The sequence below is a fragment of the Bubalus kerabau genome, chromosome 22 (assembly GCF_029407905.1).
Source record: "Bubalus kerabau isolate K-KA32 ecotype Philippines breed swamp buffalo chromosome 22, PCC_UOA_SB_1v2, whole genome shotgun sequence".
NCBI classification, from domain to species: Eukaryota; Metazoa; Chordata; class Mammalia; order Artiodactyla; family Bovidae; genus Bubalus; species Bubalus kerabau.
In genome coordinates, this window is record NC_073645.1 from 35,682,140 (window position 1) to 35,700,192 (window position 18,053).

Consider the following 18,053-nt stretch of genomic DNA (forward strand, 5'->3'; position numbering starts at 1 on the left):
CTTGCAGGCAGATTATTTACCATCTAAGCCACCAGGTCTGAGTCCAGTGCCCAAACTACAGCGACTGTGCTGGAGGAAGAGTTGTGTCCTGACTAAGTCTGAACTCTCTGAGGCCAGCCTGCAGTTACCGAACCTCTCTCTGCCTCAGTTTCCCCATCTGAACGTGGTCATCATAGCAGTGTCTGCCTCAGAGAGGTGAGAATTGGAGAATTTCCTACACTAAGTCAAGGACTTCGATCAGTGCGCACCCATGGTAAGTGCTCTGTGGGTGTTAATTGAAACTGCCCCTTTAGATCAAAATATTGATGACTCATCCCTTGGTCCTTTTGTCAGAGTCCTCACAGCACCCCGGGGAGCGAGACTAGGCAGGCCTTGCCCTCAGATTCCTTATGCCTGAGGCACAGAAAAGTCGTTGGTTTAGGTCCCCAGAGATTGGGATCCGAACCCAAGTGCACTGTTTCCTGGTCTAGCACTCATTTCCCTGTAAATCCATAAGCCAATATCTTTATGGGGCCAGAGAAGAAGTTATCCAAAAAATTTAAAAATCTATTGTAGGAGTCCCCAGCCCTTAGTGAGGAGAACCAGGTTTTTATACTTTTGTCTCACATTTCCCTCTTGGGAATGGACTGTGTGTACTTGTGTCTATGAAGCTAAAACCCAAAATAGGAAGCAATCCATTGGGTTCAATCCATCAGAATGGACCCTGACCCAGTGGTGGATCAAGGTTCTGAAGACACCCTTCCCATACACTAGGCACTAACCCTGAAATGACAAGATATTCAGAAGGGCTAGGAGAGTGGGGTCCTGGGTAAAGGGCAGGGGCAGCAGGGGCTCTTTGGGGAGCTGAGGGCAGTATGCTAAATAGGACAGATATAGTTCAATATTTTAACAATCAGCACAGTCATATCCATATGTGTTGGCGAACCTCAGACCCATTTATCAGGGTGTTCACCTAACAATCTGTCTCCACCCAGTAAAAAAAGAGAAGGACTGGGGGATGGTGTGTTTGAGCCACGTTTGGCTGAGTCCCCTGTAAACTCTGGAATAGTATGGGAATTATAACTACTGCAATTGAACAGTCAGATAGACAGGCGCCAGTTCCTGCCAATCATAAGAGGTCCTCGCCATCAAAGTCTCATAAAACATCGTTAGTTCATGTTATTGTCATTTCAACAAGTCTAGTATAACTATGCGATGCTGCCTCAAACAGGAAGATTAACTGTGAAAGGCTTTCAGAAAGAGTCCTAGACTGGACCTCAGGGGGCTTAGATGCTAGTCTAGTTCTGCCCTGGTTCTGAAAACTTGGGTAATCCATTCCTTGATTTTAGGTTTGTAGAATGAAAGAACTGGGTGGTATATTAGCCATGGCTCTTTTGGTTGCAAATGAAAACAACCAACTCAAACAGGTTTAAGCCAAAATCTGGATTTATTGATTCACATAACTTAAAAGTTCAGAGATTAATTTGGCTTCAGGTAAAGCTGGATCCAGGGGTTCAAACAAAAATCCTGTGATTTTGTTTTTTCCTTTCAGTTTCATATTCAGTCATGCACACTCTGGTAACTCCAGGAGCTCCAGTCTGAAATTATCCTTAAAGGCAATAATTCCATCAGAAATAGAACTTATTTATCCCAATAGTGAAAAAAAAAAAATCTCATTGAACTAGTGTGAGTCACTTGTGCATCCTAAATGAATCATTAGAATTGGAGGGATTCTAGAATATGCCCATTGGCCAGACCTGGATGATATGTCCAGCCCTTGGAGCCAAGGGTAGATCCAAAGGTCTGAGGGTGCCAGAGTGTTATTTCCCAAAGGGAAGTCAGGGTGCTGTAAGCAAACGAAGGGAGTAGGGATTCTGGGGAGGCATGAATAGCAGCTGTGCCCTCCAGATGGCTCTCAGGTGACTTTCAGTTCTAATGCCCACCAGGCTCCTCTGTCCGTGGGATTCTCCAGGCAAGAATACTGGAGTGGGTTGCCATTTCCTCCTCCAGGAGATCTTCCAGACCCAGGGATCAAACCCGTGTCTCTTACATCTTCTGTATTGTCAGGCGGGTTCTTTACCATTAGCGCCACCTGGGAAGCCCATACTCCAGATGACTCTCAGGGAACTTCCAGTTCTAAAAGTCTATGATTTTAGGAAATGAACTTTTCTGCTTTCTGTCCCTCAGTAGCTCACAAAGAAGGGTACATGAAGGAGAGGGTAGTGTTCTCTTTGGGCTCCTTTTTGCTTCTTATTTCCGGAGAATGCAATGGTAACCCACTGCAGTACTCTTGCGTGGAAAATCCCATGGATGGAGGCGCCTGGTGGGCTGCAGTCCATGGGGTCGCTAGGAGTCGGACACGACTGAGCGACTTCACTTTCACGCATTGGAGAAGGAAACGGCAACCCACTCCAGTGTTCTTGCCTGGAGAATCCCAGGGACGGCAGAGCCTGATGGGCTGCCGTCTATGGGGTCGCACAGAGTCGGACATGACTGAAGCGACTTAGCAGCAGCAGCAGCAGCTGCTTCTTATTTCACCCATTTTATTATGTCACGTGTCCCCTCTGGAGGAGAGGAAAACAGAGAGTTGACTTTGTGAAAAGTCAAAAAGCCACACTGCAGTGGGATCTATGGAAGACATTCTGGGTCATCCTTTGCAAAGAGTGAATCTCCATGACAGCAGCTGCCATTGCGATCATTATAAACGGGAGGGGTGCATGGTGTCAGCGTCCACTGCCATCTGAGAAGCCACATTTTCACTCAGCAGTATTCTGCTCATCTCCTTCCCTATAGCATTTACCTGGAAGAGCCCTCTGGTCCTTAAATCAAGCTCCGAGCTGATTTGCATGTTGTAATGCTGATATGCATCGTCTGGCTCTAACCAGATCCAAACACCAAATGGTGAACTTTGTTTGAGAAAGTGCAGTTTTCCGAGCAATAGTAGAAGGGAAAATGTTAATAAAGGGCAGTTCGCTGAACGGAGGTTAAATACTTTCATACTTCTCAACTAACCCAGAAACTTCCCCGAATCCTCATTAAAAAACAAAAGTTCTCTGTAATCTGATGTTTTACCTCATTAAATGCTGCAATTTGAGAATCAAGAAAAGGACTGAGTTGAAAAGTGGCAGCTGGTTCAAGCCACTGAGCTGTTACTTGATGTCTGGTGTGCCTGGTTCTCCTGCAGGGGAGGGCTCAGGAGAGGGACAGGGAAGTAACTGGGCAGGGTTCAAGATTCCCTGTGGCAACTAAGAGACCTTTGCCTCTCTGGGTTCCAACCCACAATGCCCACTCTGGTAGCTTCCTGCATAAGCCTCCACAGCTGCACTGTTACCTCCTTCCCCTACCTTTGGCAGGTGTGCCACCATGGTGAATTCTGCTGCTGCTGCTAAGTCGCTTCAGTCGTGTCCGACTCTGTGTGATCCCGTAGACGGCAGCCCACCAGGCTCCCCCATGCCTGGGATTCTCCAGGCGAGAACACTGGAGTGGGTTGCCATTTCCTTCTCCAATGCATGAAAGTGAAAAGTGAAAGTGAAGTCGCTCAGTCGTGTCCGACTCTTAGCAACCCCATGGACTGCAGCCCACCAGGCTCCTCTGTCCATGGGAGTTTTCAGGCAAGAGTACTGGAGTGGGGTGCCATTGCCTTCTCTGGTTGAATTCTGAATCCTGGTTAAAGATTGAGAAATCCAGCAGCAGTTGCCCTCTCTTCTTTGGAAGCGTCTTGTACCCTTTCTTTCCGTCCCTGACTCATTTTCTCTTTCCATCCAGTGTTTCTACTATCTTCTTCTATACATTCCATTTTCTTTCCTTCCTCGGTGGCAGTACGAAAATTTCTAATAAGAAACTAAAGAAACAATTTGAAAAACTAACAATGTAAGGCACCCCAAACCATTGAGTTGTACACTTGAAATGAGGGAATTGTATATTTCAGCAAAGTTATTTTTTAAAAAGGGGAAAAAAAAGAAAAGGGAAATGGATGGACCTAGAGATTCTCCTACTAAGTGAAGTCAGTCAGAAAAAGAAAGACAAATGCCACATGACACACATGCCATATGGACTCTAAAATATAATCCAAATCAACATATCTATGAAACAAAAACAGACACACAGATACAGAGAATACACTTGCAGTTGCCAAAGCGGGGAGAGCGGGTAGAAATGAGAGTCTGGGATTAGCAGAGGCAAACTGTTATACAGGATGGATAAACAACAAACTCCGACGGTACAGCACAGGGAACTATATTCAGCATCCTGTGACAAGCCATAATAGAAAAGAATATGAAAAAGCACATATATGGGCATAAATGAGTCACTTTGATGTACAGAAGAAATTAACACAACATCATAAATCCACTATTCTTCAGTAAAAATTAAAAAAGAAAAGGTAAGATCTACAACCGGGTCGAATAGAAGGTTGACGCTGCATTTACATACCAACAACCCACATCCCCCAATGGAGATTGGGTTGTACACTCACTTGGAGCTAGGACTGTTCACCCTCCCTTCCGAAGGCCAAAATGACAGCTGAGTATGAGGTTATGGCCAAAATTGGGGAAACCATGTAAATGCTGTATCTATGTCGGGTGACAATCTTTCCACTGCCATGTAAAGTCCTGTCTCCTAGGTGTTTGGAATCTCAGAGGTTAAATGCAAATAACAAAGGTTTCTCTTTCTCAGAACTAGCTGGTTAAAAGGTCTATGATTCATATTTGTCAAGGAAAATTTGCTTTTATCTATCTGCTTTTCCTGGTTGACATCACTTCCTTCTCTCCATTTCTCAGAGGTGGCTCTGGGGTTTGGCAGCCTGAACACAGCAATTTACAGGGAAGTTGTACCGAGTCCCTTGTTTGGCTGCGGTGGTCACACTGGGAGAGAAGTCTCGGGGCGCCCCTTTGCTACCCCAGCCTTCGACACACCACCTGCCCCAACTCACACACTCTCAGCTCGATAGGAAATTCACCACTTTATGGCCTCGCGTAAAAGTGCCATTCTGAATAAACACAAAAGCAATCAAATGCTCTTGAGTTGTTGGTCTTAAATATCAGTCATGCTTCATCGCAGGCATACGGGACCTGTTCCTCGCCTGATATCGTCATATAAAAAGTGAGGGCCTTGGGGGCATCTTAATGAGGTGATAATGAGGAAAAAAAGGTTCTGGCTTGAGGCTTGAGGGGTCCTGACATTCACTGTACTGTTCAAATTAGGTTTAATCTCTCTTTTTTTTTTTTTTTACTTTACAATATTGTATTGGTTTTGCCATACATCAACATAGGTTTAATCTTATATCGGACTCCTTGCTATACAATATTAAGAAAGAAGAGGGGAAGAGAAATGAAGATTGTATTGTGGTAGGTGTGTGTGTGTGTGTGTGTACACGCACTGCTTCGAATTTTGCTTCTTAGATTACCTTATTGTGGTTGAAGACCTGTCTGCAATATCATGAGGATTTTTTTTTTAATGCAGATTACCCAAATCCTTGAGCAAGGAGCTTCCTTCTCCAACATCCAGAGTTCTTTATGTTCCTTCCTCTGCATTGATGCTGCCTTCCTGGCTCTATTATGCTGTTATTGTTTTTGCTTTGCTTTCTAAGATGCTCTTTGTTACTCTTGAAGACCTGCCATTATTTCAAAACCTTTTTTCTTTCTGTGATCCATTATGGAGCAATAGGGTGAGGGAGCTTCCTACTTTGCCATACAGATGGTCTTTATTCTCCCTTCCTCCTTTCTTTTCAGACACTTGGAATAACTAGGTCATTGAAGAAGTTCTTTGAAATGGGAAGTGACAAACTCTGTCCTTTCCTGAGTGATTTAACCTCTTTGGTGGAAAAGAAAGATCGTCTAGAAACCAAGGTGGCATTGTTGTTACTATCGACCAGGAACAGCATTTGAAAACAGCATTTGAGTTAAATCATTCATTCATTTGTAACCTAAACATTCCCTTGGGAGCATGAGAAGTCTTATTTATTTTTATACCAAAAATTGTTTGCTTGGAGTCTTTACCCATTTTACTAACAGGATTCCAGAGATTTTAAAAGAAGTGATTCTCCTATTCAATGAATTCCAAGGTTTGTTAGTTGTACCTATGAGTCAGTCCTCATTTTTGCTCCCTTGCTGCCATTGCCAAATAATTCTGTCCATGGTCAGTTATCCATCCATTCATCTGCACATCCATCCATCCATCCATCCATCATCCAACCATTCATCCATCCATCTATTCATCCATCCGTCTATCCATCTACCCCTTTGTCCATCCATCTGTCCATTCACTCATTTATTCAACAACTATTTATTGAGCACTGAGTATGAGCTAGGTATTCAGCTAGGTGATGACCTAGGGATACAGTGGTGAGTGTAGACATCTGCCCTCTGGGAGGATACAGTCTTGTGAGTGATATAAACAAAGAAATAAACAATTACTATACAGCGTCAGCGGAGAAGGCAATGGCACCCCACTCCAGTACTCTTGCCTGGAAAATCCCATGGATGGAGGAGCCTGGTGGGCTGCAGTCCATGGGGTCGCTGGGAGTCAGATACGACTGAGCGACTTCACTTCCACTTTTAACATTCATGCATTGGAGAAGGAAATGGCAACCCACTCCAGTGTTCTTGCCTGGAGAATCCCAGGGATGGGGGAGCCTGGTGGGCTGCCGTCTATGGGGTCGCACAGAGTCGGACATGACTGAAGCGACTTAGCAGCAGCAGCAGCATACAACGTCAGGGCCAATGCAGAGCTTATTGAGAGCACAGGATGGGGAATCCTGGCCAGAGGGACTAAGAGAAAGTCCACTATGGAAATGGTATGCAAGCTAAGACCTAAAGGGTAAGAAGAAGGAGGAAGGGAAGTGGGATATTTCTCTGAAAATGAAACAATCCAAAACAAAAACATGGGTACCTGTTACTCTAGTGGGCAAAGAAGTTTGCCTTGCTAAATCCTGAGCCTCTTAAATCATGATGGATTTTCATGTAGAAATAACACGGATTTGGAGACAGACAGACATCAGTGTCTTAGGACAAATTGCTTAAACTCTGCTTGGCCTGGATTGCCTCATTTTTAATAAGAGCAAGATAATAATTCCTAGCCTACAGTATTGTTGGGATGGTTAGATGTGTTTTAGGCAAAACTCCCAACACACGAGAGGCCTTCACAAATGATAGATTTTATTACTATGAAAAGCACAAAAACATATCAAGGTTCTTAAGGGTGGAGGTGGCGGTGGGGGAAAACTTCCTGGGAAGCTTTAAAAAAAAAAGTAAGGACAAATAAACAAACACACCCAGGCTTCATCCCAGAGATTCTGAGTCACTATGTCTGGGTGGGTCTCCAGCATCTGGTTTTTTCTAAAAGCTCTATAGGTGATTCTAATATTTGCCATCGTTGTGAATTGCTGCCTATTTTCATGCATGTAGCTGCCACAGTTAAGTACATGAAAACCACAACTGAGAACTTAGTAACCATGATTTAAAGTAACTATTAAACAGAGTTGGAACAGCACGCTGATGGTCAGTAACCATCCTTCCTGGGTAATTGTGAAGCAACTTAGGGGTCAGTGAGAGTGGAGCTGCAGAATTTCTCAGGCTCTTAGAAATGATGTCTGTAAAAATGTCTGGCTTGAGTCAGAGTGGAATTTAGCTGTCATATTTCTCTTGACTGACCACCATAACCCTTTGGTAATTGATCTAGTAAATTAGTAACTCATACCATACAGCAGCTTAAACTTTCTAGAGTTCACGATTGCTTGCTGAAAATAGCCATCTGGCAGTTGAATTTCCAGTGTAGCTAGTACAGAAGAATTCGGGGCAGGCATTTGCTTGTGAAAAGTCTCAATATTTCAACCTCCAGCCTGAAATTTTAGTTGTTCAGGGTGAAATTCTTAAGGGTATGTTTGTAAATGTTCCCGCCTGGCTCTTTGCCTCTCATTCCCTCCCTCCTTGGACGACAGTACAGTACAACATGGCTAATGTCTGGATTTGCCTAGAGTTTGGGGGAAGTCACTACCTACAAACTGCTGGAAAAGTCTCAGGAATGAGTAAGCTTAGAGCTTCAGAGGTGTCCATGATGTTCTGGAGCTAGAAGGAAAAACTATTCGTGATCTGGCCTGAACCAATCCAGAAAGAATAAGCCTAATATCTAACCTGCTCCAAATGTGATTCGAGACACCTGCCTCAGAACCACCTGGGGGAGCTGAGCAAACATGCAGATTCCTGGGCATCATCCCAGCCTTACGGAATCTGAATTTCTGGGGATGAGGGCCAAAGCTTGCTAACAATGTTTATAGTTACAACTGCCTTGTAAGAAGTGAAAAGTTCATTTTAGTACACCTTTATTTTGCCACAAATAGAATTCTATTTCTGCTTTCACACTCAGAAAAGAACTGTACAGGTTAAGAGCATGAGACCTGAAGACACTCATTTCTTTCTCTTAATTTTTTATTTATTTTTGGCTGAGCAGCACGTGGGATCTTCTATGACCAGGGATGGAACCTGCGCCCCCTGCAGTGGAAGCTCAGAGTCTTAACCATGGGACCACCAGGGAAGTCCCTGAAGTCACCCATTTCTGCTCCTACTCCTTTGCTAATTCCCATAGAGAAGTCCCATTGGCTTTTTTGACTTCTGCTTTCTTTTCCATAGGTAACACTAATAAGTTTCATAATTAAAAAATGAATGATAATTCCTACCCTCCTTACCTTAAAGACCAAATAAGGAAATGGGCATGAAAATACTTTGGAAACTAAAAATACAAAGTTCTATTAGTGTGGTTATTTTATATGTGAAGGATCTGCAGTTTAAGATACCCAGCTAATGACTTTCCTGGCTAAATGCTCATCAGACTAAAAAATTTTTTTGTTGTAGCTTTTATTGAAAAGCAGGAGGATATTTCCTTACATCCTCAGTTCAGTTCAGTCGCTCAGTCATGTCTGACTCTCCACGAGCCCATGGACTGCAGCACACCAGGCCTCCCTGTCCAGCACCAACTCCCGGAGCTTGCTCAAACTCATGTCCGTCGAGTTGGTGATGCCATCCAACCACCTCATCCTCTGTCATCCCCTTATCCTGCCTTCAATCTTTCCCAGTATCAGGGTCTTTTCCAGTGAGTCAATTTTTCACATCAGATGGCCCAAGTATTGGGGCTTCAGCTTCAGCATGAGTCCTTCCAATAAATATTCAGGACTGATTTCCTTTAGGATTGACTGGTTTGATCGATCTTCTTGCAGTCCAAGGGACTCTCAAGGGACTCTCATTTCACCCTAAGCCTAAATATGATGTTTCAGATATTGAAAAAAAAAAAAACAAAAACAGGCAGGGATCACTAGAGACTTTAACATATCAATCCAGAATTGTGTAATTCACGTCTAGAGCAACTGAGGGTGGGGTTGGGGGGCTCAAATGAGTGTGTTCCCCAAAGCCTATTATATTATCTACATCCAGGAAGCTGTATAAGCCAGAGATTTCTCAGATCAAAGCAATGTCCACTATCTTTGACTGCTTGCCTGCTGAGACATTTTTTTTTTTTCCTGTTTCTGGCAAATAAATATCTAACAGTAGAACAAGCCAGCTTGATGCATTCTGTGAAAGATCTTTCCTAATATTCTAATCTCTCAGGCCCCAGACATGAGTCTTCAAATGAGGAGGAAAGATTGTCTAAAATTTAATTGATATATTGAGAGCCCTCTATTATCTGCCTTCAATTTTCCATCTCAGGCTTCAGTCTAAGAAAAGGAGGCTGTCTCCTCAGCTGGCATTCCTTGACATTTTTGCAAGTTTACAAGGAGATTGTTGGAGACTGCGTAATGCATGAAATAGTCCTCTCTACTTCATTTTCAGTCACCCAAGATCTCTGCAGCACCACTTCTCTGGCATAATCCTACAGGTGCCTGTCCAACTTTTCGCTTTGGATAGATCTGTTTTCCAGACCTAGGAGAAATAACACTGATGCCAGAACTCTTGAAAGTGCCTACCCAACTGTGGGAGGGAATGAGGAAAGGCTGGTGGAAAAGGAAGCAAGTGCGAAGAGGCAAGGGGGTCCTTGGAGTAGACTCTTTGGAGATGAAATGATTACCTGGACTAAAAAGAGCCTCACATTCATTCCGTTTATCCTCTCAGCCATCCATTTCATTCATTTGTTCAAGGGGGCATGGGAGGATGCTCTATGAAGGTTGCTTACACACTGCCACAACCTGGGTTTGTAGCCATAGTATTTACAAACTGGGGAAGGTTTCCTCTTGCTTTGTTTGGGAGAACAAAGACTATAAGACAAACCTGCTAAAGCAACAGGGGGAGAAAATCCAGTTCCACCTGGCTCCTCCTTGAATGAATTCCCACCCCTTTTGGGGCAGGTGGGGCAGGCAGTCAGAGCCCCTAACCACTGGCTTGGAAAGGAAAACCCTGGGGTCATTTGATCCAGCTCTCAGAACTGTATTCTACCAGGAACTAGAAGGGTGCCTTCCAGGGAGTTAACCCTTTTGTTCTCAAGTTTAGGATGTAAGACCTTCAAGGTGCTGAGATGACATATTACATGAACTTGAAAACAATGATGTTGGTAATGATGATGAAAGTGAAAGTCACTCAGTCGTGTCTGACTCTTTGAGACCCCATGGACTGTAGCCCACCAGGGTCCTCTGCCCATGGGATTCTCCAGACAAGAATACTGGAGTGGGTTGCCATTCCCTTTTCCAGGGGATCTCCCTGACCCAGGGATCAAATCCTGGTCTCCTACACTGTAGGCAGATTCTTTACCCAAGAAGTAATGATGGTAAGTAACTCCCTTGAGCTGTTCCCATGTGGCAGGTACTATGCTATAGGCTTTATATATACGATCTCACTGAATCCTCACAACATCTGAGGTAGATACAATTATTATCTGCATTTTGTAGATACGGAAACTGAGAGTCAAAAAAGTTGAGAACTAGGACCCACCTGGTGGTCCAGTGGCTAAGACTCCATGCTTCCAATGCTAGGGGCGTAGGTTCCATCCCTGACCAGGCAACTAAGATCCCACATGCTGCTCAGTGTGTTTAAAAAAAGAATGTTAAGAATCTTGTTCGAAGGCATATAGCTTGTAGGTGATAGAGCTGGGCCAGTATCTGTTTATCCTCTTTCCCTGTTTCTCTGGTTGGGGACTTTTAAATATACTCCTTTCTACTTAAAGCATCTGACACAGCTCAGATTATCTGGGAGTTTTTGGTGTGGTCCCTCTGGTTTGATTAGACTTTCTTTATCCTGGAGGCTCTCTAATTTCAGTTACTTACTGGTGAAAGGAGGCATAAATGAAATATGAGCTTGAGGATTCTTTGGCCAGCATCTTGAGGCCACCCAAAGACCAGCTAGTTTTCAGCCCCGAAGACCCCAAAACTCAAGATCCCAGTAGGGTCAGCACAGGCAGTGAGTGATGTGGACAAAAGAAAAGACAAGGACAAAAGAGGAAACACTGAGTTAACCTATGAAAACCAAGAAGAAGGCAAAGCTTGTCCTGAATATCAGCGCTGCATCTTTTGAGATTCTTCAGTGTGGACTGAGTTTTGCTTTCAGAGCTAAGTCTGGTGAACCACACTGGGAACAGAAGTGAGAAATGCCTCTGCCTTTCTCTCTCTCTCTATTATATATATATATATTGCAACCCACAAAAGAATCCCAAGTCACTTGATGCGTTTTTTAGGGAGTAGCAGTCGTAGTATGGCGCAACTATGGAGTCAAAAGCCTCTGAAGAGACACAGTGTCCACCTAGATGTTTCTACCTGGTTGTCTCTGTTAACAAACCAAATGTAAGATTTCCTGTTTGATGTGGAATGCTGTGTTTGCATTTTAAGTATCTGGAACTGAGCACACACCCACTAAGTGTGGGTGGTTTAAATGAAGAGCACAGCACTCACTTCCGCCAGGGAGCAAGCTTAGGAGATAACAGAGCAGCCGAGGAAAGGATAGGAGTTGGGGGGTGGAGGGAGGCAGCAGTGGGGAGGAGTCCAAGCCTCCTGGAAGGCTGTGATATCTGAGTAAGGTGAACAAAGTCAGTCTACTCTTAGCCAGAAAGATGGAGAGAGTGGCACCATGACTAAAGTGGCTTCCGCAGTCCACTCCATGATTTATCCATCATATCCTTTGCTCTGTACATAGCTTCACCACACTGGTCATGGCCCACTGCTTGACCATGTTCTTGGTGGGCATTGAAGGCCATTCAGGTGATAGGGAACAGAGAATGAAGGGAAGATGTGAAGGTAAGAGCAGAAATCTAAATCTATTGGGTCATCGAGGTACTGGATCAACATCAAGCCACTAGAATGGAGCTCTTGAAAAGGCAAAGGGATGAGATTTTAGGGTGACCTTCACTTTTAGCCATCCTTTAACTAGCCTGGATTAGGCCAGGACTGGAATTAGTATGCTGAGCCCATAAGTGGGAGAAATTATCTCCACCTCCATAGGAGAGAAATATTGAAGAACAGGAAGCCTGATTTTGCCAGCATCATTTCCTCCTTGGACATGGATCCAGAATCTATAGACAGCAGCTCCCCAATACTTAGTGGTTTAAAATGATGACAATATTTATTTTGCTCACAAATATGCAATCTGGACAGGGTGTTTGGGGGCAGTTCATCTCTGCTCCACCGTTCATCTCTGGCATCAGTTGCAGCAGCTCAAAGCCCAAAGCTGGAACCACCCAAAGATTCATTCATTCCTGTATCTGGTGCGTGATGCCCTTTGCCAGCTGAGTCTTCAGTTCGAACTTTTCATGTGGCTGCATGGCCGCCTCACATCATGGAGCATAGGTCCCGAGAGGACTAGGTGGAAAATTTAGACTTGGAAGTCATATGGCATCACCCTGCTGTAGTCAGAGGCCCACTGAGATTTGAAAGGAAGACACACAGACCCCACCTCATGATGGGTGAGTGTCAGGATCACATTGTAAGAGCTGTGTGGCATCCCATAGGCATGCAGCCATCATGGGGAAACACCGCCTGACACACACACCTGCCTCCCTTCAGCCCACAGGGAACATTCTGCTTCTCCCACCTGCAACATCCTTGCCTTCCTCCCCTGGTTAAGGCCAGCTCATCCCTCCTATCTCAGCAGAGTCAGCATTTCTTCAGGGAAATCTTCCTGAGCTCACTTGGTTTAGGATTTCTGATTCTTGTCACAGTTATATTCCGCCAGACTTGCTTACAAATGTTAATGAGTTCATTCCATTTGTCTCCACAGAGCAGCCTAGGTAGTTCCTGCCTTCCTAAGGGAATCATAGGAGACTTGGAATACTAGGCAAAATACAGGGCTAACGCTTTGTAATTCTTATCACAGTTATATTTTACATGAAAGTGGAAGTGTTAGTCGCTCTGTCTTGTCTCACTCTTTGTGACCCCAAGGACTGTATAGCCTGCCAGGCTCCATGGAATTCTCCAGGCAAGAATACTGGAGTGGGTTGCTGTTTTGTTCTCCAGGGGATCCTCCTGACCCAGGGATCAAACCTGTGTCTTCCGCATTACAGGCAGATTCTTCACCATCTGAATCCCAAGGGAAGCCATATTTTCCATATGTATGTATAAATACATGCATACAATTGTATATCTGTGTACCTATAAACATGTGTGTGTGTGTATATATATATATAGAGAGAGAGAGACATGTACATTCATATGTACGTAGATGTCTGTGTGGGCAGACAGACACATGCCAATGTCTGTCTCTCATTCAGCCTCACATGAAGAGGAACTGCAGAAGTTTTTTTTGGTTTTGCTCATCACTCTATGTTCAGTGCCTAGTATAGGGACTGGGATACAATAGGTGCTCATAAATTTATTTGAATGAAAAAAATGCATGAAACCACGGCTGGATTTTGGAGTCCTTTGTGCTGGTCTGTGATTTTCTGATGACCTTGTTACCCTTGGAACATCAACCATGCAAGAGAAGAGATTCAGAAAAAGATGCTTCTGAGCTTGATGCTCAAGTAGCAGCTTAGCTCAACTTTGGGGGCCAAGTCCGGTGTTAATCTCTAAAGAATGAGTCCCTCCTGTGTCGCTCCCCCAGACCTGCTTACAAATGCTAATGAGTTCATTTCATTTGTCTCCACAGAGCAGCCTGGGTAATTCCTGTCTTCCAAAGGGATCATGGGAGACTTGGAATACTGGGCAAAATACAGGACTAATGAATAGTCTCCGGGTGGGAGCCAGCCCCTCCTCCGGCTCCTTTGTCAGTCAGAGGCAGGAGAGACTTCCAACCTGTTCTGACTCTGTACCAGGATTAACAACACATGGTTTGCTAGGGTGCATGTAGATTCTTCACCGGGCAAAGATATTCAGGTTCAGGAAGCTTAAGCCCTAATTATGGAGGGGGACGCAGGGAATATGGGACAGAGTCTGCTGTGGAGATGGGAAAGGTTTCCAGGAGGGACATGAAGGGAAAAAAACCTTAATAACCAGTTTTGTTGTGATATTAAACCTCTAGGACACATTTGTCCACAGCAGGCAGAAGATTTACAAATCTCTGCAAGAAACGAGAGGGACACCACCAACACATGCCTGCGAGGTGTATCACACGCGAGGTGCAGCACACGCGGGGTGCAGCACACGCGTGGCGCAGAGTGGCGACCAGGTTTATCCTACCTACTCCAGGGGTAAACCTGGAAACCCAGGCCTTCCAAACACCATGTCAGGTTCTCATCCATGTTTAGACTCCAGGTTCTGGGAGTCTAGGCCTCATCCCATCCATAACATGTCAACTAATGCCTGAGGCACTGAGTAGCAGTTCTTAACTTCCTTTTGCATGCTCATCCTCTCTGGCCATTGGGTGACAGCTTCTTAGAATCCTAATTTTTTTTTAATGTCTTAAAAGATATCAGATTGATTGCAGACTTCTACTCCTGACCAAGAGTGTAATAGGGATCAGATTTGCCCTCCTGCCTGAAATGACTAAAAAGTCAAAGTATACGAAACAATAGTTTTCACAACATTGACTATCAGGCAACAGAAGGCAGTGACCCTTGAGAAATAGGAAACAAACCAGGCGAGCTTTGCAGTCTTGCCCTGCTGACTTCCCGGAGAGCTTCCAAGCTATGTGCAAGGACATAGCTGGTGGTCTCCTTGGGTTGAGGACAAGAAGCTGGGAGAAAGGGAAGCCGAAGTGACTGGGATCTGCAAAGCAGAATGTCAAAGAAGAGCAAGCTGCTCAAAGGGAGAACACTAGAGACCTAGAGCAGTCTTCCTTGAGCCTTCAGCTGAGTACTGATCAGCATGTGCCTGTGAGGAAACTGTACAAGACCCAGAAGAGGAAACGACACAAGACCCGGAAAAGAGCCGCCTGAAAGGGCTGGTGGGGGCAAGTCTTAGAGTTCACGCGGGATCAAGAGTAGTTCTTCTTCTCATCAACCAGGGTAGGAAACCTCATAATCCACATGGCACCAAGTAAGCTACTCAGAAGACCTTTGTCTCAGTAGCTGAGAAAATTTAGCTCTAAAACAAACAGTGTTCTGGTCTTACCCAACAAGGCTTAAAAACAAGATAGAAGAAAATCAGACTGATTTCAACTAACTTAATCATGTCCCAGAAGAAAGCTGAAGATTATTTAAAATATTTATAAGAATAGAAAAGAATTAAAAAATATTCAGCACCTCAGGAATTCCATGGAGGTCCAGTGGTTAGGACTCCATGCTCTCACTGCCAAGGGCCCAGGTTCAATCCCTGGTCAAGGAACTAGGATCCTGCAAGACAAGTGGTGTGGTCCCCTCTCCCTAAAAAATCCAGCATCCAAAAAAGTAAGATTCAGTGTCTAGCATGTGATAAGAAGTTGCCAGGCATGCAAAGGAGCAGGAAAAGACAGCACATAATGAGTATGCAAACCAGTTAATCCAAGCTGATTCAGAAATGACATCAATGATAAAGTTAATAGACATGGACATTAAAACAAGAAAATGTTATATTCAAAAAGCTATAGGAAAGATTGAATGTATTAAGTAGGGACATCAAAGATAGATATTTTTAAAGTCCCTATTAGAAATTCTGGAGATGAAAACCATAATATCTAAGATGAAAAATACAGTGGATGGGATTAGTAGCAGATTACACACTGCAGAAGAATGATTAGTGGACTTGCCAACATAGTAATAGAAACTACCCAAAATAAAACACAAAGAGAAAAAATATCTTTAAAAAAAAATAGACAAAGCATCATTGAGTTATGGGACTTCAAACAGCCAAAAAATATGTAATTGGGATCCCCAAAGGATAGCATATTTGAAGAAATATGATCAAAAACATTTCAAATTTGATTAAAAAATACAAACCCAAAGATCCAAGAAGGGCAACAAATCCCAAGCACAAGAAACATGAACAATATTACACTACCAAGGCATATCTTAATAAAATTGATTAAAATCAGTGATAAAAAGAAAACTTTTAAAGCAGTCAGAGATAAAAGACACACTATGCAATAGAAACAAAGACCAAGATGACCATAGAATTCTTGTCGAGAACAATTCAAGGCAGAAGACAGTGGAACCAAATCTTTAAAAGTATCGAGACTAGAAAACAAAAATAACAAAATTATTCTCCACTGGTAACTTAGTTACTAGTTAATTCTAAGCTGGTAACTTAGAATTCTATTCTCAGCAAAAATATATTTCAGAAACAAAAGGGAAATAAAGACCTTTTCTTAGACATACAAACCTTGGAAGAATTCATCACCAGCATGTTACAGGAAAAGTTAAAGGAAGCCCTTCAGGAACAAGGAAATTTTATCTACTCAGTGAGGGATATGCAAACTAAAACCACAGTGAGATCTCATATCTAGAATGTCTAAAACGAAGAAGACTAACCATACCAACTGCTGATGAGGAGGTGGAGCAACTGGAACTTTCCTACACCCCTGGTGGAAACGTCAGTGCTACAATGACTTTGGAAAAAAGTTTGGCAGTTTCTTTAGCATCTAAATGCATACCATTCCGTTCTCAGGGTAATTACCCAAGAGATATGAAAGCCTGTGTTCACACAGAGACTTACACACTAATGTTCAACGGAGCTTTATTTCTAATAACCAAGAACTGGAAACACAAGTCCATCAGCCAGTGAATGAATAAACAATTGGGTGTTTTTCCACACAATATAATACCACTCAGGAAAAATAAAAATACCAAGAACAAACTATCGATACACTTAGCAGTATAGATGAATTTCAAAGTAATTATGCTGATTAAAAGAAAGCAGATTTTTAAAAGTGGACAGAAGACCTAAATAGACATTTCTCCAAAGATGAATACAGATGGCCAATAAGCACATGAAAAGATGCTCAACATCACTAATTGTTAGAGAATGCAAATCAGAACTACACTGAGGGATCACCTCACACCAGTCAGAATGGCCATCATGAAAAAGTCTGCAAATAAAAAATTCTGGAGAGGGTGTAGAGGAAAGGAACCCTCTACACTGTTAGTGAGAATGTAAGTTGGTACAGCCATTACGGGGAACAGTAATGGAAATTTCTTAAACTATTTTTTAAAAACAAATTTGTGGTATAACTGCCTACATGCTATTTTATTAAGGAAAGTGTGTGATTTGTAATTAATGATGAGTATAAATGCTATTTTAAAGTGTCCATAACCATTATATCAGGACATGAAAATATGTATGATTTCTAGTAGCATTAAAGCCACAGTTGCCAACACCACATAGCAAAGCCAAGAAATAGAGAATGTGAGTTTTAGTCATATCATCAGACCCTGTTGATCTGAAGTTTTATTTCTATGCCTTGTCATTGTCTAGTTTTGGTTTGGGAATTAAGATTAGCCTCATAAAGTTGGGTTAGGTGGCTCTTCAACTTTTTCCTCTATTCTGAAAGTCTATTTACCTAACATGGGTAATTCATTTGGGCCTAGTAGTTAGCTGGAGAATTATAGATTTTGTTTTTTAATTATACTTTATTATAAATTATTTCTACTACACAAGGAATATATGCTGGTTGCAACACATGAAATAATTAAGGATATTTAAATAGGGATTTCCCTAGCAGTCTAGTTTTTAGGACTTGGTGCTCTCACTGTTGTGGCCTGGGTTCAATCCCTGATTGGGGAAGTAAGATCCGGTAAGCTTAGTGATAAAGCTTTTT